Here is a 23,158-nt window from a genome sequence, read left to right as displayed (position 1 = left end):
TATTTTGATATAGTTGCAGTTGATTCTGAGCTGAGCTCTTGGCAGATCACCAGCCTCCTTCCTTGGCACTGTGATCCTCAGCTAACAAGAACACACAACAGATCCCAAATTCCTAAACTCCCAAACTCTTTCACCGCCCAGCAGCTCCCTTGATGAATTGACACAGACCAAAAGCTCCTCCAAAGGACACAGACATTTTCTGAGATCAGTAATATTCCGGATGAATGTTGCGCAGTAAGCATGGCATCCCAGCAGAGAAAAGTAATTTAGTCCCACAAATGTTTCACAACTAATATCTATCTTAACTAATTTGGGACTGAGCAGATAAGTTCCAGCACTCTTTACACTTGGCCAGAAAATAGACATACCTAAATATTGAAAATGTTACGTTATCATGAGATCGTGCTTAGGCATGTCTTGCTTAAAGTTAGTATAAATTCTCTGAATATCTTAAACATATTCATATTTTCAGTGTTGAAAAGTTTCTCATTTGAAACTTATAATTTGGCCACATAGTTCAGTTGTGAGAGCTTCACTCCCCTCTTTTGCATAAGAGCATTAAAACATGGTGAAAAAAATGTTTTGCTGTTTAAAACTAAACCAAACCAAATTTAAGCTCACAAATATTTACTTCATTTCTCTTTGTTCAGATCAGAAGAAAAGTACTAGTTATTTGGTTTTCTTACATGAAGAAGGAGGTGCAAATCGAGTTTCTGAGTTTGGGGAATTTGGAGAGGAGGAGAGTTCCCATGAGGACTGTGACCAGTGAGGTGAATTTTTCCATTCTTTTTGTTTACAGTTTTGTTTAAAATTAAGGTAGATTAGATGGGCAGAAAGCAACTCTGAGAACATTTCTATTGAAATACTTAGATTATAATATAGACTATGTACAATTTTTTGGCTCTAGGGATGTGTGAAGTGTGTTATTCAGCATTTTACTCCCCTGAGAGGGAAAAATACCAATTCCCTACTCAACTTAGTCATATATTCATGTGATCAGGCACCTAGCTCTCTGAAAATTTTTGGAAAGCTCTGATTTTGGTTGAACACTGTCACAAAGATCTAGAACCTGTACTCTTTGAACTTATCATTGGCTCACAGGTTATTTACCAGGCTTATAGTGAAGAACAAGATAGCTGAGCTGGTGAAACTGCTTATTACCCACAAAAGAGGAAGCCCAGTCTCCTTTCCTTGCCTGCTTTCTTCTCTGGTACCCATTCTGGCTCTTGTCTGACCCTTCTGTGAGGCAGCTCAGCTTACTGCACTGGCAGAACCTCATTCACAGTTTTTGGTGGGTTCACTTTCTGCTTAATCAGTACTCTGAATTGATTTAGCATGGACTCATGTGAGTGTCAGAGCCATTTGAAGAAACATGGTAGGAAGGCACAGTTAGCGTTAAAACATAGTGGGAAGAGAAGGGGAAGAGACAGATAATTGTCCAGCTCAGAACATGTCCTGGAGGAGATGAGGGTACACTGGTATGCTTATGCTTATGTTGCTCTGTCACAGTTCCATCACCATCCACAAATGAGTATTTTTCTCCTTGACTCCAAAAGATGATAATGATAAAAATGACAATACCTTTCTCAGAATTATTGTCACAACTGTATCCCAGTGAATCCCAGATATGGACCAGAAGCAAATAAGTGAGGACTGTTGGTGACTGTTTTGAGTATAATCATTTTTTCTGCTCTTGAGTTTCTCATATTTCTCTGGTTTCAGTTTCTCTAGGCTGACAGTGCAAAGCCCTGCAGAGCAGTCTCATTGCCAAGATCAAAACAACTTCTTAGAATTGCACAAGGGCTTAATCCTTCCCACACAATCTTGTCACAGTCTTCCCAAAATCCTCAAAGGGACCTGGGAGGATCACTGTTGTTCCTTTCAAACCCCTAAAAAGGTGAAAACATGCCACCTTATTAAAGTAGCAGAAGAAGTTTCCTTACCTTTGATGCTATTCCACCATCAATGAGTTTGTCACAAATGGAACACCCCATCTCTACAGGATCTATAGCAATGCCACACCAAGTGTTGATGCCACATGGTGAAAGAGTATGGACTGAAGTGGCGTGTCTGTGTTAAGAAAGCGTACAGCTTCATGCTTTCCAAAATGAGTGTCCCAAAATAAGACATTAATGCACCATACAAATTGAATTTTGAAGTCAATTTTTTATGTTAGGAGTTCCTTAAATGTAGTTTGGAAATCACAGTTTTGCTATATGTGCAAGGAATACATGTGGTTAGGTGATTTTATGGTTTCTCCTGTTTTAATGAATTGAAAAGAATACTTATTCTTACACATGTCAGCATCTGAGCATATTCATTTTCCCCCCTACATTTCTATCATTAGTCACAATTTAAACATATCATGTCTTTCTTACTGTCAGTAGCCTATGAGTTGTGTGTGGTTTTTTGTCGTATAAGTCATCTCTAGATCATAAATCCCCAAATATTAAAATTCAGAAAACATTTATTAGGCCATCACATCAGTTTTCCTGATAGCACAGGACTGTTCTCTTCAGTTTCTTGGAGTGCTTCCATCAATATGGTATCTGGGTGTCTTCTAGCAATGCTTAACTGACAGCTGTCATGTACGATTCATGATTTCTTCTGTCTTCTTATGAAAAAAATATTTTGTGTGCATTTAAAAGAAACAACAAAATTGTAAGTAAAAAGGTGTTAGCTATATAAAAGTAATTTAACCTTCTCTAGGCAAGCAGCACACCAGTAACCTCACTGCAGCTATAATGCTAATTCTGAATGACCATTGTGAATACAGCAATTAAATGGTAGTTTTCCATAGCTTTGAACATTGATAAATAAGATTTTAATGGTTTTTTCTCAATTTATGTACTCTTTTATCTAATTTCTGTTTACATTCTTCAGTCTGCATTTTTCAAAGAATCACTGAGACTGGAAATTATTTCCAATATGATCAAGTCCAGCCTTTGACCCAACACAACTACCTCGTCTGAACCATAGCTCTAAATGCCATGCCCAGTCATCTCTTGAGTAGTTCCGGGGATGGTGACTTCACCATCTCCCTGGGCAGATAATTCCAAGACCTAAACACCCTTTTGGTGAAAAAAATCTTTCTGATGTTCAGGGTGGAACTGTCCTCATACAGCTTCAGTCTATGTCCTCTTGTCCTGCTGCTATTTTACAGGGAGAAGAGATCAAACCCCACCTTGCCACAACCCTCAACTAATAAGGACATGCCTGAACCTCCTTTTCTCCAGGATAAACAGATCCCCTCAGATTCCCCAGATCCCTTTAGCCACTCCTTATAAGACTTGTTCTCCAGACCCTTCACCAGCTTGGTTGCCCTTCTCTGGAGACACTCCAGCCCCTCAGTGTCTTTCTTGTAGTGAGAGGCCCAAAACTGGACACAGGATTCAAAGTGTGGCCTGACCAGTGCCGAGTACAGGGGGACAATCACTGCCCTCATCTTGCTGGTCACACTATTTTTGATGTAGGCCAGAATGCTATCGTCCCTCTTGGCCATCTGAGCACTTGCTGGCTCATGTTCAGACAGGTGCCAACCACCATCCTCAGGCCCATTTCCACTGGGTCACTTTTAATGCTTTTTGTTAAACAAAAATAAACATTTCCAGTAGAAGTATATACACTCTTCAGAAACTTAAACTTTCATTAATTTGTACTCTCCCATATGGAATAGAAGGCCTAAAAGGTATTCCCAGCATGCCATCCTGTCTCATTTAGCAACATGAAACAGAGGCAAAACTGACATATAATCTTTGACACTTGTTCATTGTTTTTTAGACATTCCCTCAAGATCCTTTTATATATTGTCAGAATCTCCTTATTCTTAAGATAATTTAGATGTCCTAATTTCCATGACAGACAAAAAATTGCTTTAAGCAATTATTTATGTGATAATTATTATTATTCATTATAAAGCTATTTATCTCCTATTCAAACATTAACCAGATTAAGAAAAATGATACCATAAAAATGACTCTTGCAGCTCATGGCCCTTAAACTCCAAGGACACAAGTTTTCTATTCAGGAATATATTCTTTCCTTCTGCTCTTGGCAAAAACTTATTTTAAAAATGCTGCACTTCAGTCAATTGTGTCATTTTTTCATCTGTTGTCACGTTCTGTGGAGCTCTCCCTGTATGGAGAAGGCCACAAAATGGCTGTTATGCTACTTTTAGACCATACAAATGATTTCTCTTTTTATTGTCTCCCTCAAGTGTTGTGCATGAGTATATGAATGTGTTCCTACTTTGTTCAGCTTTAATCTTACTACAGTAGTGTGTGTTTATTGACATATGAAATGTAACTTGATACAACATGCAACTAAATTATTATCAGCAACAATGTATAAAATTCTCGTTAAAACTTGTAAGTAAAACAAGGAACTCATTAGTATAAAAAAATTATGGGAATAAGTTGTTAAGTTTTATTTGTGTCTGGATATTTGTGAGATATAAAAAGTAATGTAATATGGCTTTGCAAATAATTTGGTCTAATTTGGCACTACAATCATGCTGTGTATTTCTGTGCAGTACTTCAGAGAGCAGTTAAAGGTATTCATATGTCTTTACTGCATTTCTCTACCCAAATACTTTGAGATACCTCTTATGCTTAAGTTGAGCACTGAATTTCCAGGGGTTGTGACATTTGACTTGGGGAAACCACAAGAGCTTTAGAAGAACACTTGTAGTTAAATTACTGATACATCTTTGCCTAAAAATAGTATTTTGGACTGGGTTCATCTTGTTCTTGAGTCTCTAAGGGCTGGCTATCTAGTCCAAAACTTCTTTTCCAGTCTATGGAAAGAGAGAAGTGGAGACTGTGTTGTTCTGTGTCTTTTGGAAACACCTATTTAATGAGTAGTTGACCCAGAGACTGCTGTCCATCTCTATTGATCTCAGACTGGGCATGCATTGGGGATTGACCAGTCACCTGGCTTTTCTGAGATGTTGAAGTAATATTCCTATGCTTTCAGTGTTAACATTTGTATTGAACCAAGTTCGGCTCGCAACTTCATAACAGTACAAATGTATAGAGAATTGGTGTGTCGTCTCCACTCCAAGTCAACAACACGTGGGCCAGACCTGTTCTGGGTGTTGTGTGAAGGCAGCAGCCCCACACTGTGCCTGCCTCTCCCAGTGAGGCATCCCTTCTCCCAGACACTCTCTTCTTCCACGGTGTGCAGAGCAAGTGCACTGGTGTCAGCACTCAGTGACCACAGAAAACCCCGTCATGTTTGGTCACTTAAAGGTACCATGATTGTTAGGTATTTTTTGCTTATAGCTCTGAAAACAAAAGGAGACTCAGACCTTGTTCCATTTAGAGCTCTTTGATATTAACAACTAGACTTCACAACACAGTGTTTTCCCACATAAATGCAAAATTGTGCCTTTGAAACCATCAGCTGAGTAATGTATTTCACCATACTCCACTCCTCTTGTCACCATTCTCCCAAGGACATGGGTTAGTCTCCCTACTTCTAAATTCATCTCCTCAGGCAGGTAATTTTTTTACAGAGCATATGAACTTTGAATTATTTTTCAAGAATCTTGTCTTCGTTTTTGTGGCAGAGCTGTGGGTAGCACATTATTCATGCCCAGAAGCCATCCTGTGGTTTCATACCACATACATTCCCCTCTTGCCAGCTCATACCCAGCCCAAGGTATGTGGATTCTTCTACACATCGTAGTCCTCTTGTCCCATTATAGTCTCAGAATAGTCTCATTAGCTCTATTACTCTAAATGCAGAGACTTTGAAGGCTGGATCAGGACAAAGTATTTTGACAAAATCTTCCTCCATGTTGAAGAATTGACATGATTTGCAGGTGGAGTTAGACTGAATGCAAACTATAGTTTAATGTAAAATATGGAGGTTTTAAAGCACTAGTTCTGCTTTTCTGTAAAAGCTTTCACTGGCTTATTCACTATGGATCTCTCTGTCAGCACTAGTGTTTTATTGCTCATAAGAATCTCGCAGCAGAGGACTCCTGCCCAGATGTTTCTACCAGCCCAGGCACGTTTGCTAAGCATGATTTTCTTCTGCTTTCATAGAAGACTTTGGACTGTTGTGCTTTTTATTCAGCAGATGTTTGTGTTCTCACTGTTTGATGCTTTCTCTGGCCTTGCTATTCTTTGCTAATTCTTGGTTTGAGGTTCATTTTACCTGATTTAGGTACCAGAATTAAGCAGTTTAAGCTGGCCAATTTAACTAGGAATAAACTGCTATCGAAGATAGCTATTTTAGGCTAGGATGATTGCCTTCTGGAAGTGCTTATGGGTACCCATTAAGTATAGAGGCAGCCTAGATGACTACCTTAAAACAAGCATTTACCATTAAGATGGTTCAAGGTAAGTGAAGTGAGTCCCGCTCTTGTGCAGGAATGAATGAATTTAAACAATGGGAAAACAGAGCTTTTCCACTTAAAGCACAACATTTTCCCTTCCACACTCTGCATCTGACCAGGAAATGCAGCCTCTCACAGAGAGAGCTGCACCCCAGCAATAACCACTGCCACATACCTCATTTTGGTACAAGCATAGTTCTGATTATTTCTGAAATAGCAGAAGAACTTTCCATTTAAGAAAAAATCACTTATCTGTAAATTATTTTAACTTGTTTAGTGAAATCACAAATCCTTGGATATCTGAAGTGTAATTTAAGGAAAGCTAAAAAATTGCTTTTTTATTCTTCTGACACTATCTCACAGTTTACCCACAAATCAATCTAAGTTCCTTCTTTGAGCTCCAGACTGAACAGCATCACAATTCCATTCATGAAATTAGAAAGGTTACTCACCTCCTTCTATCAATTACTCTATCAGCAGCTTGAGTAAAAAAAGTGCCATGAAACAGACAGGAAGTACATTATAACATCTTGTCTCATGTTTGCCAAGTGTCTTACAGTTGAAAAAGACCATTGGAGTGTAAAGTATAACAATCTATTATAAAGCAGGGTTTTTTCCTGGGTTCAGTCTGATTTCCTGTTTGTAAGGCGTGCTAGACAGTGACTTTCAATGTTTTCTCAGGCTGTAATATTATTTCAAAATGATCATTTTTCATATGGTATGCCTTTCCTAGTTCAGTTCCTCTGTGAAGCATGCTCCAAACAATGATATCAGATAGGACAAAACCAGGTAACATTGTGAAGCTTATTTGAATAAAAGCATAATAAAACCAATGTAAATCTATTCACTATATACGTCTACATGTATTTGTTGCAGGAGACAAAAATTTAGTCTTTAATGACAGCATTTAGGAGAGGGGTGTTTTAAAAACTAAAGAGTGCTTGCATTTTGACAGAAACCTGTCCTTATGTGTGTCACATTTTCTATCCAGAAATTCAATTATTTTATTCCAATTATTGTGTTCCATCACTGAGAAGTGAAAATCCTCATAAGAAACTATCCAGAAGACCACTCCCAGTCCAAGAAATCTTGACAATAATATTTTGTCTTGTTTTGGGAGTGGGGTGCATTTGTTTATTCTTGTTATTTTAGATTTGATATGTTTGGTTTTCTTTTTCCCATTGTACAACAGGACCATAATTAGAAAAATACTTTCATCTTGCATTTTTCACGATCCATTTATGACTTTGTGTTGTTCATAAAATCTGAGGTAATCTTGAGATGATTTACATGAAACATTAAAGGGAGGTAAAGGGATTTTGAGGAGGTAAGTACTCATAAATTGGTATATTTTAAGAGGCACAGTTATGTATGTATCATGTGCAATGTTATCATATAAAAGTAATATTAAGTACTGCAATCATGAAGAGATACTGACCCTTTTCCTTCCTGAAAGTCAAACAGAAGTTTCACATACCTTCACCTAGAGTTACCTCTAATATCCTCCAAGATTATTAAGAAACTCCTAATCTTAACTGCACTTAATTCTTAACCCCTCTTTGATCTCATGACAACAGCAGTAGGCTGGTGAGTTGAGTCTGGGGCAAGAGCTGCGCTGTGATCTGATCTGAGGACAAATATGTACTGGGTTTTCCCCTGAAAGGTAGTGCAACACCTGAATTTATTTGCTGCTCTTCACACTCACTCCCTATCATAGTTTGTGTGGACAGACAGAAAAGGTCTACCCTTGCAAATAGAAGACCTTCACTGGGAAATCTTTGCCCATTCAGATGCAGAGCACTTCCTTGGCTTTAAGATATTACTGGATGTGGAGGGAGGGATGCCATGACATATGAACAGACAATTTCCTGAAGTTCATTAAACCATAAGTCCAGGAACTTGTTCCTTAGCAAAATAAACTCAGTGCCCTTGAAGGAACACTGAGAGTCAGGGCAGGAGAAACTTCTACTGAAAAAAACAGATGTTTTTACCCTGCCCTTCTCAGCATTCTGTTAGATGGTCTAGAAGGCTGGTATTGGGTGACTGAAGGGTTGTTATGCAAAGGCCAAACAAAAACAGTGAGCTTTACCAGTGGCATGGGTTCAGTCTCATGTCCAGAAAGTTCTTTTTCAGCAGCAGCGGGGCTGCTCTTGACCTTCAGAACAAGACCCAGGTCAAGAAAAAGACAAGAATACTTGTAAATAATCTCTATCATTTTGCCAGCTGCTTTCAGTACTTAATCTGTCTCTTAAAACTGAAAAATTACAATTGCACCTGATGTTCTATCCTTTTAGGTCAGCTCTCAGTCAGGATGTCAATGTGCCTTTCTTGGCTTAGATTGGCTTCAGTGTTCATTTCTTCATTGCAAAAGCTTATTTCATTTAAACTGCTATGAAGTGTCCATTCCTGCATAATTCCCGTTCAAAGCAATGTGAAGTCTGCAGATGAATTAATGGCAGTGTAGATTTCTAGCAGATTAGAAACCAATAATTGCTAAAAATAAGGGCCTCTACTCAGTTGTTCCTGAAATTATAAAGGGGAACTTTATGGGTGGCACTGTGTGCAAGTGTGTGTGCACTTTTAAAGGAGTGACTGCTGTGAAAGCCATCCAACTGCACAGCATTGCTACCTACCTACACACTACTTTTCATCCACCACATTTCCTACACTGCAAATGTTATAAATGGAATATAGATGAAGACAATGTTGTAGCCAAGATTCTGAAATGTCTAGTACTAACAGAACTTGTAAGGACATTTCCCCCTCCTACATTATGGTCACATACACACTGTTGGTAAATAATTGCTTCTACATCTCTTTACTGAAATTCAGCTTTTTGCTAATTAAAATCCTCCATGCCTTCTTACCTAAAGTGTGATGTAAGGCTGTACAGAAATCATTGGTTTAAAACATGAAATGAAATCCTGTCCTGGCAAGCTGACAATCTGGAAGATGGTCACTGCTCATTAGGAAAGTCTTCTCAATCCCATGTCTCCCTGACAGTTAACAGAACCTTTCCCAGGCCTAAGGTTATAGAAAGAGATAGGCTGCAAGTTCTGCCTTCTTCCAACCTGATGCTTATTAGTTCTGCTTCCTGACTTCTGCTAAAGGAGGCACTTTAAATAATCTGTTGAACACAAAACAAGCAGTCAGGGTTCTGTATCCTGGCCTACCTTCAGCTACCACAGGATTCATTAGTAAAGTCTGCACCACCTTGGGACCCACAGGTGGTTCAGACCTCTCCAAAGCATGAGATTTTTTGTTCCAGGCTGTGTTTTATCAAACCTAACACATCTTCATGTTTGTTTCAGAGACAGTGAATGAAAATCATCAACCGTATGGACACAAATTCATACTTTCTCTGGCATACTGTCTACAGACTGGAGTGAAAAAAAAAGAGGAATTAAGCTAATATGCAATAGAAACTGGGGAATTACTAAAGTTGGCTGGGAAGGATGGGGAAAATAGAATTTTCACTTTACTTCCTGCTTTGTACTGAAGATGATCCCAATCTTCAGAAAAATCAGTTCAGAAGTTTAAAAAAAAAAGAGAGAGAGAAAAATGTTCAGTGTTGGTTTTAATGCTCTTTTTCTTTACTCTTTTAATTTTTAAGCTCTCCTCCACAATCTACAGAGGTATGTTAAACTCTCTGAAATAATTCAGATGCAGATAGCTATCTCTAAGTTCCACAGTATGTGAAGCCTCTGAGAAGACTTAAAGTGCTTGCAGAAGAAAGGTTTATTTTTACTATGACTACATGTTTTTTCATTATCACCTTTTTACTTAGATGGTATTGATTGAACAGGATGGGTTCTTTGCTAAGGAAGACTAAAGCCCATAGTATCTTTATCCTTTAAAGTTTGTACATGTTTAATTATATAGATGCATTAATCCAATCAGATAGATACCATTTCTTTTTAAGACAACTTACATGCATTTTCTGCTTAAAATATTTGAAGCCAGTTATAGGCCATTATTTTTTTTTCATTTAACCTTCCAATCAGTCCTTGTGTATATGAGTAGAGGGTTTTCTTGTAAAGTCTATTTGAACTTACTTTTCATTCATTATATACATTATTCAAGTAATGTAAAAGACCACCTGAACAGAACTAGCTTCCTTGAGATGGAAGTGATGAAATGCAGATGCTTACAGTGTGTTCTATGTAAAAAATGAGAGCAGACAATAGGCCTGAATATTATGTAAAGAACACCGCACCACATTTTTAAAACACTCATATCAGAACTTTACCTCTAAAACATATGCAAGCTCAAGCAAAGAAAGTCTGTGACATTCCTACAGATTTTATTGTACTTTAGATTCATTTCTGGAAGAATGTCATCTCTCTGCTGGTGATGCAATCTTCATTCCTTTGAGATCAATGGAAACGCTCCCATTGACATCAACATAAATGCTCCCATTGACTTTGCTAAGAGCAGCATCTGACTTGCTGTTCCTTTCTCATTGCAGATAGGAGTGTTCCAGGGGGATGTTCATGCAGTGACACAGAGCTACTTGCTGATGCATAAGAGGGATCAACTTAGCTCAGTATTTTTTGGACACATTCAAGAGTTTTTCAAGTCTCTTTCTATAGATAGACAAACTTCAATGCATAACAGACAGTTTACCAGATTACTGTGGGAAAATAATTTGTTTAGACAAGAGTGGCTTCAAGGACAGACTTTCTCATATAGACTGCATTTTCACAAACTGTTCTTTGTCAGGACTTGCTCATTGCTATTTTCTACTTCAACATGCCAGTATGTTTCTTCACCTCAGGACCTGATCCAATAACCATGGAAGCCCTGACATTAGGCTCCATATGTCTTGTTTTGGGTGATAAAGAGACAATTGTCCACGTGGACATGAACCCTGTGAACTTTTTCATGTGATCATTTAAATCATGTGCGGATTAAGGTTGGAGTGCAGCAAGTTTCCACACAGGTTTTCTGAGAGTAGGGGTACTGTGATAGAAGAGAAATATGGTCGTTGTTCATGGCAGCCACTTATAAATGTGACGCAAGGACCAGGGCCAAAACTAAGAACACAGCGCATGATGTTGCTCTGCTTGCCTTGGTGATCACATCAAGCATTCATTATTCCCTTCAAGAGGGGCTTAGTCTCATGAAAGATCAGACACAGGTTTTAGTGGTACTCTCTTAAAAGCATTTTTCCCTCATCAACTTGTCTTTTACTCCATTTGGCATATATAGCTAAGAGCGTTCTCTAGTCATCTGCTTTCACAGAGCTGGGATAAAAGTGTTTAATTTAGTTTGATAAGACCTACAAAAACCTGCTGTTTGTCTCCATAAAATGTGTTATTTTTTGCAAACTATGTGTGCCGCTATGGCTGGCAATCGCTGAAAAGTCATCTACATTTTGACTATTTTAACCCTAGTAGAGGAAATTAGAGAGATTAAGGATTGCAAAAATACTATGGAGTACTTATACTATTTTCTCAACCAGGCTTTTAATATTGAAGTTTGGACAGAGTATGACATTTTGGTGGCTTATTTCTGTTTAGCATTAGTTTTGAATTCAAATTTTTTGCCTTAAAAAATATTAAGATATCCATTATTAACCTAAGTCTGTGGAAGTGTGTATGCCTCTGAAAATCAGAAAAACTGGAAAAAGGTTACAAAGGAAGCAGAGAACCTATTGATATTAATTTCCAGCACTGAATATAACCAGAAAATCTAGATTAGCTCAGTTTCTCATGCTCCTTTCCTTAGATATACTTTATTTAAAAACGTAGACTACAAGCATCTTGCTTTGACCCCAGATGGCCTTCTTGCACCCTTGTAAGACAACCAAGATCATGTCTGCTGTTATTTGAAATTCAGAAACTTGTAATATTGGCAGATTTGTTTGATTCTCTTTCTCCTTAAAGCCTGGGAGAATCCCTTGCCCTGGCTCTGTGGAACACAGAACCTTTCTTACTCCAGGCACTGAATGGAGACCCAGAAGGGCTCCTGCAGCTTTCCTGGTCTGTTGTGGTATGAATTAGTGTACCTGGTGATCCCAACCAGTGTTGGGGTTTGAGCCAACAAAACATGGGCTTCAGTCAAATTTAAAATCTCCACAATTGAAATACTACCCCAAGGACAGGACCTGAGGGACTGGCCTGAAGTTGTCACAGGAGGCTCAGGCTGGGTATTAGGAAAAGGTTCCTCAACTAGAGGTTGGTTGGACTCAGGAACAGGCTCCCCAGGGAAGTGGTCACAACATCAAGCCTGGCAGAGTTCAAAAAGCCTTTGGACAATGCTCTCAGGCACATGGTGTGACTCTTGGCTGTGGTCCTGTGAGGGCCCCTTGCAACTCAGCTTATTCTGTGATTCTGTGATTCTGTGATTCTGTGATTCTGTGATTCTGTGATTCTGTGTGACAGGGATAGTCACTTTTAAAACATGATTCTTTTGACCACTTTAAGTTATCTAAAATGGGCTGATATCTGTTTCAAGACTCTACATTCTTACTAAATTTGGTCAGCAGAAGGGGCATCTGTAAAAAATGGGCACCCCTTGCTAGCTTTAATGCACTTTTTCCACACGGTCAGAAGTGGTCTGGAGATCACACCAGTTGCTTACTGGTAACCTACCAGTTTGAGCTGTGGGACAAGTAGGGCTATAAGGTGGAAAGCCCTGTAGGTGAGTGAACTGTTCTTTAAATTATCAGGCACTATACTTCAGCAAGTAGAAAAACAGAATAATCAAAATGATAATAGACAACTTCAAAAAGCAGTAGTCTAGTGGATAAAAAAGCAGGAAAGTGGTTTTATGCTAAGTTTGGGATGTATGCAGAGAAGCTGCCAGACTGAGACCAGACCACAGGTCTGGAGGGACAGTGCAGCACTTCAGCATCTGCTACTGTAGCCAGAAAAAAAATGAAAAATAAAATGTTTAGCAATAGAGAAATGTTATATTCCTGGGGGTAGAAATAGTAGAAGGAAAATACGACAAATAATGTTGAACCAATCTTTTTTTGGTGAAGACAGCAGTTGCCACACACACGTACTGCATGCATTTGGCAACAGATAAGCCAGATTCATCTAGCAGCTGCCAAATATCACTCTAACTGGAGCTACAAAAAGTACTGAGAGATTAGCTTCAGGCATTGCTGCACATGTGAGGTAAGTTGTGTATGAAAACCCAGAGGGGCAATTATTTACCTTTCTTTCACAGCACTTTCCCCTTTTTCAGACTTGCATTACTTTGTTTTCAACTGAAGAAAGAAAGGAAGCACCTTCCATGAGGCATGCTTTTTGCTCTGTATGCTGTCACATTCCCATGTGTGAAGACATATTATCTATCTAGTAGTCCCAACTGTAACACCTGCTGCCACCCAGACAGTATCAAGGGGACTAACAGTATTAAATTGCTCTCTCTTAGTTTCTGCAGTTGTGAGGTATATTCATATGTCTAATTATTGAGCTACAAGCACAAAGCATTCTTCCAGAGAAGGATACTTTTTTCCATGAAAATATTAGGAACTTAGCTGTTCTGACTCTAAGAATGTGTAGCATTAAGGCTAGACATGAGACCACGACAACATATCTTCCTTTGTCTCCTGTTAATCTTTTTTTTCCTACAAAGACACAATTTGATATCAGAGCTCATGGTGCAAGTGCCTTTTTTTTTTCACTTCTCAATTTTAAAATGCATAACAAGGAATCACTTAAAAGGGCCAAAGAAGAGAGGACTGATATAACAGATAGATATATCACAGACAGACCAGCATAACTGCAGGGAAACTCAGAAACGCCAAGGGAAAAGCAGTAGGATGCATCAAAATAAATAAACTCAGCTGATATCCCAGTAAGTGGCTGAGGTAGCTGCTTCTGCTAACCCTGAATTTGACAATAGCACATCCCTACCAAAGGAAGGAGTGGAAAAGCATGGCTGCAAACCATCTTCAGGAGCTTATCATTTTGGGACTGAGAACTATCACATTGCTGAGCTGAAAGAGCTCTGAGCCACTACAACACCAGGAGTCCAGACAGACAGGCTTACACCCTATCTGTCAGTGCTGAGTGCTGTACATGTAGAAACATATGTGGTCATTCCAGAATCACTTGGAGTGATTCAGTCACCAAGTGAAATATCCAGGTGTCAAATAAAGACTGTCAAATCATAAGCACGCAAGTGGGATCTCAGTCAGGTGGAGACCCCTGTAACCAAGTCATAAGGCTGCTGAAAGAGTCTGTGAAGTCAATAACAAGGGTAAATTAGCAGTCTTAGATCCTATTCTAGTTAAAAGCAGCCAGTTCTAGCCTGATTAGATATGCAATGTCACAACAGCCAGTGTGATGACACAGAATGCAAATCAGGGTAAAAAAATCTGTAAACGTCCAATCCTTATTTCAGTTTTCTGATTCTTATATGCTGCTTATTGTAGCACTTAGCATGTAAAAACCTCATCATTTTTGTATCCTTATTTTTTTTAATAGCATATACAATAATGATGACATTGCTAGCAATAATATTTATTACATTTCAGATCATGGGAGTCTTATTTGGCTCTTGTCAGCATTATATCCAAGAAATTCAAACCTCCTGATTGCCTTGGGGACATTTTTTACCTTCATCCTTACAACTGAGTGCTACATTTTTACAGCGCTTGAGAAATCTCAGGCTTTTTAAGTGGAGTTTCCTCTGTGCTTTGCATTTTATTTTTTCTCTCTCTTCTTTTGAATATGGTAATGGTCAGATAGAGGATAATGAAGATTTGGCTAGAATATGATGTTGCTCAGAAAAAGATCATTAATGGGGCATGCTGGAAAAGTTACAGACAACTACGCAAAGTTTTTCACATAAGATCATGCATCAACATGCAGAGTTTATTAATGAAAATTTGAAATTCATTTTAATTTTGTTTAACTTCTCTTAGTGTCACCCCAGATGAGATCCATGTGATCAACACATCCTCCTTTCTTCCACTCTCCTTATTCATTGTCATGACAATTGCAATACCATTTTCTCATTCTTACTGGATTAGAGGGAAAACAGCTTGATTCAGATTTGTGTGGGTGAAGGGAAAAGCAAGACAGAGATGTGTTTTGCACAGGGCCATGACTTCTCAGGTAGATCTGTAGTTTCTAATAGCTTTTGTCACCAGGATATGAAACCTGAAGTTTTGATGTGGTTTCTGTAAAGATTCTGAGTATTCCACTTCATATTTCCTCCTTCTCCCCACAGTTTCACGGTTTCAGAGTGATAAGAACATCATAACCATGTAGGTGATCCTATAGGTAGAGGCACAGAGATTTCATATCACATTGAGAGGTTTAAATATCAAGATGGAAGCCTTGAAGTGGATAAATGTGGCAATTTGCTTCGTTAAGCAGATATTCTGTCATGTTTTCCCTCATGCGGAGCTTTTTCAGGTCGTACAGCTTAATTTCTAGGTCTGAGTTGCAGTAATGCAGTCTGGAGGTCACTAATGCAGGGATAACTGTACAGTGTGATTACTGTGCCAATTGCCACATAGCTGTGACTCCTAGAGAAAGGACTGGCTATTTGGACACAGGGTAGCATCAAGGAATCAAGAGATCTGAGAGCTATAGGCTCTTTTCCCCCAATATTTGTGTACCAGCTTGAACAATTGGTTGATTTAAAGACAAATAGTTCTGTTAAACTTGTTTATTTACTATATTTATATGGAACACCTACACTTATTATAATAGAATATTAAAAAGTATTTGTCCTTTTGCTAATTTATTTCTTGTACATTTCTTAAATTTTGTCTGCAATTTATTTTTACTTCTCTATTTTAGCAGGTATATGTTCTCATTTTTATTATGTATGCCTTACATGGAAACCCATTTGGGGATGAAAAAGTTTTCTTTCTTTGTTTTCCTGTTTGAAAATGTGATGCTTGAAACCATAAATTTTACCGAGAAGTTTCAGTCAGTTATATTATTAATATATTTTAAATATCCTTATGCCATTGCAATGATTGGATTGCATTTCAAAGTCAACAACATCCTTTCTCACTTCGTTTTCAAGAAGTTAAGCACGTTAAGATTTGAAAAACCTGTTCTGAATATTTACAGTTGTAAGACACCAAATGACTGAAGGAGACAATAATCTTTCGTATGATCTAATATCCTGTAGCTCTTTATTTCTGATGGGTGCAGAGAAGAGGGAATTTATTAATTAATTGTCAGAATGCAGTGAGGGTTAGTCTAACTTGTAGAGTCCCATTCAGTGCAGCTGGGAGTCTTGATCAGGATGTTTTTACTCATTACTCTGGGCCTTCATCAGCTGATGAAACTAATTTTTTTTCATCAGCTGATCAAGATTCAAGATAATGATTTGAAACGTGCCAGAATTAATTCCCTCCAGGACTGGAGAGAGGATGTTAAGTTGCTTGCACGTGTATTTAGAAGAAACCACAAGAAGCATGGACTCCCCAGTTTCATTTTAACTGGTGAAAAAAACGAGAGCTTTACACTCACCTAAGAAATAAAAAACAGTCCCAAACTAGAGGACAGAGAAGACTATCATATTTCAAGCAGAATAGGAGAGGAAACAAGACAGGTAAAGAAACAATAGCAAAATGTGATTGAGGGAAGAATTATTGTATGTGGATCAACAAAGTTAGGGAAATATAAATTCCAAGTATTTTGGGCTTATTACTAAAGCAGCAAATACTCTTTGGAATGCTCTTGATCTATTCTTTCTCTGCCTTGCAGTAAATGTATGTAACCTAAAATCATAGAAGTTTTTTACAACAACTTTTTTTACTTCCTCTGAATGTTGCTAAGCATTGACTTTGACAGAGGAGATCTTTCCATTCAGTTTGAAAACCTTTGCTGTCAGTATACAGAAATTCCACTATATGTTTTCTTCTGGGAAACATTTGAAAGATTTACTTCCTATATTTTTTTAACACACAATTTGAAAGGGGGTTTTTATTTGTTTGTTTTCTGACAGAGTTGTTTTTAAGCAGAACAGCAGGCGGGAAGGGAGATAGGAAAGGACAAGTAGGACTTGTACTGGGGTTGTAGTCTGGCCAACAGTTCACTGCTCAGTTACAGTTAATGGGGTGAAAAGCTGTGATAAGGCATGTGATCAGAATAGTTAATGTACTGTTCCTTCAGATAGCTGCATTCAGGGCTTCCTAAGTGTGGTTTATTATTACAGAAGTTGAAAAAGGAGTAGTCTCAGAATAGGAGCCAAGTTTTTTTAACGTATCCACAGAAATGTCAGCATTATTTTAGCAAGTGATTCATAATATCTATAATACAAAATCTTGTATTTTGTATGTTGCCTTTTATATAGTAACTGGCAAATTATAGTATAGCATAAACCGAAAGTTAATGATTTGTACTGCGTATTGTGGCTGTGATCCCAGTGTCTTTAAACCACAAGGACTGGAAGTATGTAGCAATTTTAAATGCAAGCCTCTGTTACCAGAAAAGAGGCTGAACTCTTACATGTATGATTCTCTGTTACCAGAAAAGAGGCTGAACTCTTACATATATCACTTCTCCCTGCAGAATGAAGCTGATCTTCATGTTTCTAAAATAATCTTCTTGCTGGAACACTTTTTTACAATTGCTTGCAAGGTTTTGGAAAAAGGCAAAGTGCTGCAGAGCTGAAAACATTTATTTTTCACTAGTCTCTCCATGGATATATCTTTCCTGTAACAATTTCTAAACTGTCAGCTTCTCCAGGCACTATCAGTAGGCATATTAGAAAGCAGGAACTACTACTATTGTGCAATTTACAATGTGCAATTGCAGCAGAGCAATTGTCATACAATCTATAAAGACTAATAAACATTTTCAAAGAGGGTCTTAATTGCTGCATGATTTACTACATAGAGAATACCTTCTCTTTTGTGTTTGGAAGTATTTTGCTGCAGGAGAAACCTTTTTAGCCAGGATTTTATAGGCCAGTCTTGCTTTGGTAGCATGCATTTACTAGCTGTATAATTGGTGGCACAGTTCTTCTATCATAAACATTGTTATCAGTTAATTAAACTTGAAATGGAGCTTTGTTCCACAACATGTTTTGTCAGATTGTTTTCCTTATTTATTTATCATCATAAAATTTTATTTTATGACTGGCAGCTTCTCAGCCCTCCAATAATAATATAAATCAAACCAAGATTTTAGTCTTCATGCAATTTCCTTTCGGTCTCAAAATATGAAACCAGATGTTTTGGGCATGCTAAAGATGCTTTTCATCTTTTTTTAGATTCTTTCAATGCAGTCAAAGTAAATGCATTTTTAAAACCAACTTATGAAAGTTAAATTTCCTTTGTTCGCCTGGGTGTAGTCTGGTTTGCATTGATGCAGCAGCAATGAGAGACCTTCCAGATAACACACAGAATGCCATTGAAGAATTACACATGTGTGTCTCAAACCTCAGACATTGCAGGGACTGTATTAATAGAAGATCACTAGATTTATATTATAGTTTAAAACATTATGAACTCATTGAACTCATTTTCTTTTTCCTTTCTTTCCTTTTCTTTTTTTCTTTTCCTCTTTTTTTTTTTTAAGGGCTTACGAAACTTTTAAAGGAAGGTTGGACTACAGGACCTCTCTATGTGCATCCTGCAGTCTGTATACAGTAAGTGCTAACCTACAGTATTTGTTCACATATCTAGCAGTTTTATTTCTAAGTTGAAACAGATTTTTTTCATGATGCCCTAACGAATTGTCATCAGTATTTCCTTTAAGCAGTGAATCCTTTTTCAGTAGACATTAGATCTGGGCCTAAGGCTATTACTAAAGGACCTAAACATTCCCAGGTGGGCTCCTCTTCAATAATAACAGAAGCCTTGAAGGGATTTACTGATACTGAAAAGAATAAGAAGTAATAAACAGGAACTGGAGCAAAGTGGGACAGTTGTTATGAACATTTGCATGCCAGTCGTCAGAACTCTCCATCCTATCAGAATAATTCTGGCTTCTTACGCCTGAAAGCAAACAGAAAGGCTTTGGCAGGCTTGTGCACAGTGGTGTGTGCTGGGGTGGTTTGTGGCTTTTTGTCTGCCTTACAAAGAGAAGGACTTCTCTGAATCAGCCTGCACCTCTCAAATCAGTGCAAGAAGGGAGCAGACATTTCCCATTAACCCTGCTCTGGTCTCAGGCATTAGGCAAATCATAAGTTTTATAGGTGAGACCTATTCTCGACCCCACAAAATTGGAAGTGAAACTGGGTGCTGCACAAATTACAGAAGAGATGCACATTTGCTTTCTTGTGGCATCTGTTAATTCTCTGAGCCTGGTTTATTCAGAAAAAACCAAGTTGAGCAGTAGATATGTAACTGCAAAAGAGTAGGAATATGGAGTCTGAAAATTGAAATTAAGATGAATGTTATCACTCCAGCTGGTCACTTTATTTACCTGTTCAGATTTTCTGTTTTCATTTTTGGTGAACTTTAATTCATTTTGCTTGCTTTTTGAAATCAAATGTGTACCTCAAAAAGACGCATGAAATTTACTGCAAATTAAATTTAGGGCAGAAATTTACCACAAAAATTAGGTGTTTTTACTGTTGTGGAAGAGTATCTGACTCCTTACTTCAGTCTTATTCCTATCTGTACTTTTGAATGGTGAAAGTCTAGAGTAAAAGAGATTGAGTTTACAAACAAGAGCCAACCAGAGGAGACAAAAAACAATACGCAAGTGTTGGGGGTGGAGGAAATTTGGTCAGGAGGGAGACTGTCTGGAAGAAATATTTTTCTTTGTGTTGGAAGAAATGGGAGGGGGGAATGGAAGGAACAGATAATAATCATATTCTTAAGTGTTCTGTTCTTCAAGATAGGAGATAAAAGGTCTCAGTGACTAAAGCAAAAATGCAGAAATGTAACTTGCTGGTAATGACTTAATTAACAGGAATAAAATAAAGTGGAAGAGAAGGTAAATGTGGATGGACAGGTAGTTTTCTAAGAGCTTTGATTTTCAGTGCCTTTATATAAAGAAGGACGTGCAAATGAAACACTGCTTAGTCACTCTCACTTCTTTTGTGCAAAGCTATATTACCATCATCATCTCCTCTCTAAGAGTCAACAGAGTTGTTTTTTATTTAGGGAAGTGCTTGTAGGGAAGAAACTGGGAAGAGGCATAACTGGGAGAGTTTAAGTAAAACATCTTTATGAATGAAAGCTTGGATGATTTCATAAGAATACTGTACAGGCAGTAGGTGCTTACTGGTTCCTGGCATTTATTTTGAAGGAATGTGTCCATAGAAATGGCTGGAAATAAGAAAAACACTTCATTACTTTGGTCTGTATGAAGCTTCTGCTATTTAAGCTTGAACTCCAGGACAAGACCAGTTCATCTACCTTTAGAACAGCTAGAAATACTTCCTTATTTACTATGTTGTTTCCCTCAATAAAATAACTGCCTTAGGTATCATGATATTGTAAATGATGGCAGCTTCACTGGCCATTAAACTTCAAATCTTTTATCCATCTTTCCTCATTCCATTTCTTTGTCATCCCATACAGGTTCCACTATTGCAAAGAAGCTACAAACATGCAGACAAATTGCAGATATGAGAAATTCCTCTTTACCCACATTAATATGGAAGGATATTTATATATATAGGATATCTTCTATGTGCTCTACTTATAACCTTTTGTAAAACTATGAAACAAGAAGCAAAGAATGTTGCTTACATCTTTTTGCATGGGTTTGCTTGCAACTTTTTGTATACTTCACCAAGCTGTAAGGTTTTTCTTGTAGGAGTGGTTACCTCCTGATTCATTTCCAAGGTGGTTTTTACGACCCCTTATCCTGTCCCCCGAATTCACTGCAACACCCCATGCAACACTGCTTTATTTAGGCCAGTAAATGGCACCATATTCTGACCCTGTGTTGTGGTATGCAGACTGATCCAGTGCAACTTTGTTGTTGGTCGCTGGTGTAAAGAAATAGGGAAGATGCGTATGGGTTGGAGCCATTGAAAGCCTGCAAAACCTCAGAAAGTGTATACTTAGTTTATGAAATGTTCCAATAAAGTCTTGCTGAATACACACTGCTGAGATTTGACATTAACCACCTTCATTTATCATAATAAACACACAAATTTTCCACTTGAAGTATCAAATCTTATTTTTTAATAAGAAACAACTATGTTTATCACAGCTTTCTGAATTCACTGCTCAGATATCAGACTAGATTCATAATGTTTTGATATTGTCCAGAAGATGTATGTTTTCTTTCTCTAGTCTGTTTCTTTCCCACTTTGCAAGAGTCAAATAAGCCTTAACAAATACCTCCTGTCATGTGGTGGTAGGTCAGATACCTGTGTTATATAAATCTTTATGCTGAGAGTTTATGACATTTTAAACTTAGAGCTTCATTCAACTTGATGGCTTTGGCAGCAGCCAATTATAACATTAAACAGTTCACAGAACTTAACCTAAGACCTAAAATTATATAATTTTTGTAATGACTGATTTGCACCTCTCCCAGTTCATTTCAAGCAATTCAGTTCAAAAGCCTTACCCTCCCTTTTAATTTGAAACTCCAATGTCTCTCTTTATTTTTCTACTGTATCTACTTATTAAAAATTACCAATTAAAAAAATAAAAACCATGGGACTTGCAGGAGCTATGTGATTGGCCATGTGCATGCTAGTGGAACAAAAAGAATGGAAAATTGTTGCTGTTGCTCAAGAGGCCAAAGAATGAAAAGCATTTTTGACTGTATTATATTATTTAAAACTATGATAAGAGAGTTATTGCAATTGTGCACTCTCAGCATGATAACAGTGAAATTTCAGAAGACAAAAGATGGAGTTTGATGCTATGTACAACTCCATAGTGAAACCCTGAACACTAGATGTTGCCTAGGTTTTTCTTCAAGGTAAAATATCCTTATTTTCCTCTGTCTTTCTGGAGACAAGGCTGTGATAAGCAAGAAGTCAAGATAAACAAAGCAAAGGTTTGCAAGTCATTCAGAGTTGACCATGCCCTGAAGTGCCCCTGACAAAAGTAAATGGGAGAGGAAGTTCTGGGTGGGAACGTAAATAAAAGAAACACATTTTCTGAAACCACAGAAACACTAAAACAGAAAAAAAAAGGAATTTTTTTTACAATTTTAAGGTAAAACAGGTTGGAAAGGCCAAGCCACAAAGGAAATGGGGACAGGACAAGACATACAGTTGCTTGAAATTTGGAGCAGCAGCAAAAGATGAAAAGAGAAAAAAATATACACTCCAAATTAGAAAATTAAGCTGCCAGAAAAGTCTTCTGTGTACCACTATGGGTATACCTAACCATCTCTTCTGAAGCTTAAAATCACCTCTCCCTTTCTAAACAGTCATCAGATTCTACCATAACAGACAGAGCTAATTCCAGTAACCAGATTTTAAAGCCAGTTTTATCCTAAACAGTTTATATGGCAATGTATAGCTTTGCTATAAAATAACTTGCATGGATAAGAAAATAGAGAGGTAGCTTGTTAGCAGGATAGAAGGAGTTGTAATGCTTTGCATTGGAGGTATCAACTTGATAGCACTTGTTTGTCAAATACGCTTCAATAGGATTTGAAACCTAGTTTGAACACCTGCAGCACACAGTTTGACAGTTCTTGGTTAAAATACATTGCATCTTGTTTAAAATAATGCAGTGTCTCAAGTACCTGGGAGTCATACTGAGGAGAAAGAAACCCCCCTTGTTAAATATTTACCACTTCAGTCCTGAATATCTGCAATTAGCTAAGAATGGTGATGTCAGTGGACACTTCCCAAGGTTAGCTGCCTCAGTATTTGTACAGATCTAATCTGAAGTCTCTTCTTGAGAAGAGGAACACATCCAAACTCAACAAATTGTCATTGACAAATGACCATAGC

The 23,158-nt window shown here is 37.8% G+C and overlaps 1 long non-coding RNA gene across 1 annotated transcript; it reads left to right on the top strand.

The window, feature by feature from the left end:
• The first annotated feature begins 649 nt into the window (after nucleotides 1-649).
• On the top strand, nucleotides 650-21,395 carry LOC115947789. The gene is made up of 3 exons (XR_004081651.1): nucleotides 650-770; nucleotides 18,853-18,922; nucleotides 20,808-21,395. It is a non-coding gene; the product is annotated as an uncharacterized LOC115947789 (long non-coding RNA).
• The last annotated feature ends 1,763 nt before the right edge of the window (nucleotides 21,396-23,158 follow it).

This window comes from Geospiza fortis, unplaced genomic scaffold, assembly GCF_000277835.1.
Source record: "Geospiza fortis unplaced genomic scaffold, GeoFor_1.0 scaffold192, whole genome shotgun sequence".
Lineage (NCBI taxonomy): Eukaryota > Metazoa > Chordata > Aves > Passeriformes > Thraupidae > Geospiza > Geospiza fortis.
Note: the sequence above shows the minus strand (reverse complement) of the source record. Positions and strands in the feature narration are given on the sequence as shown.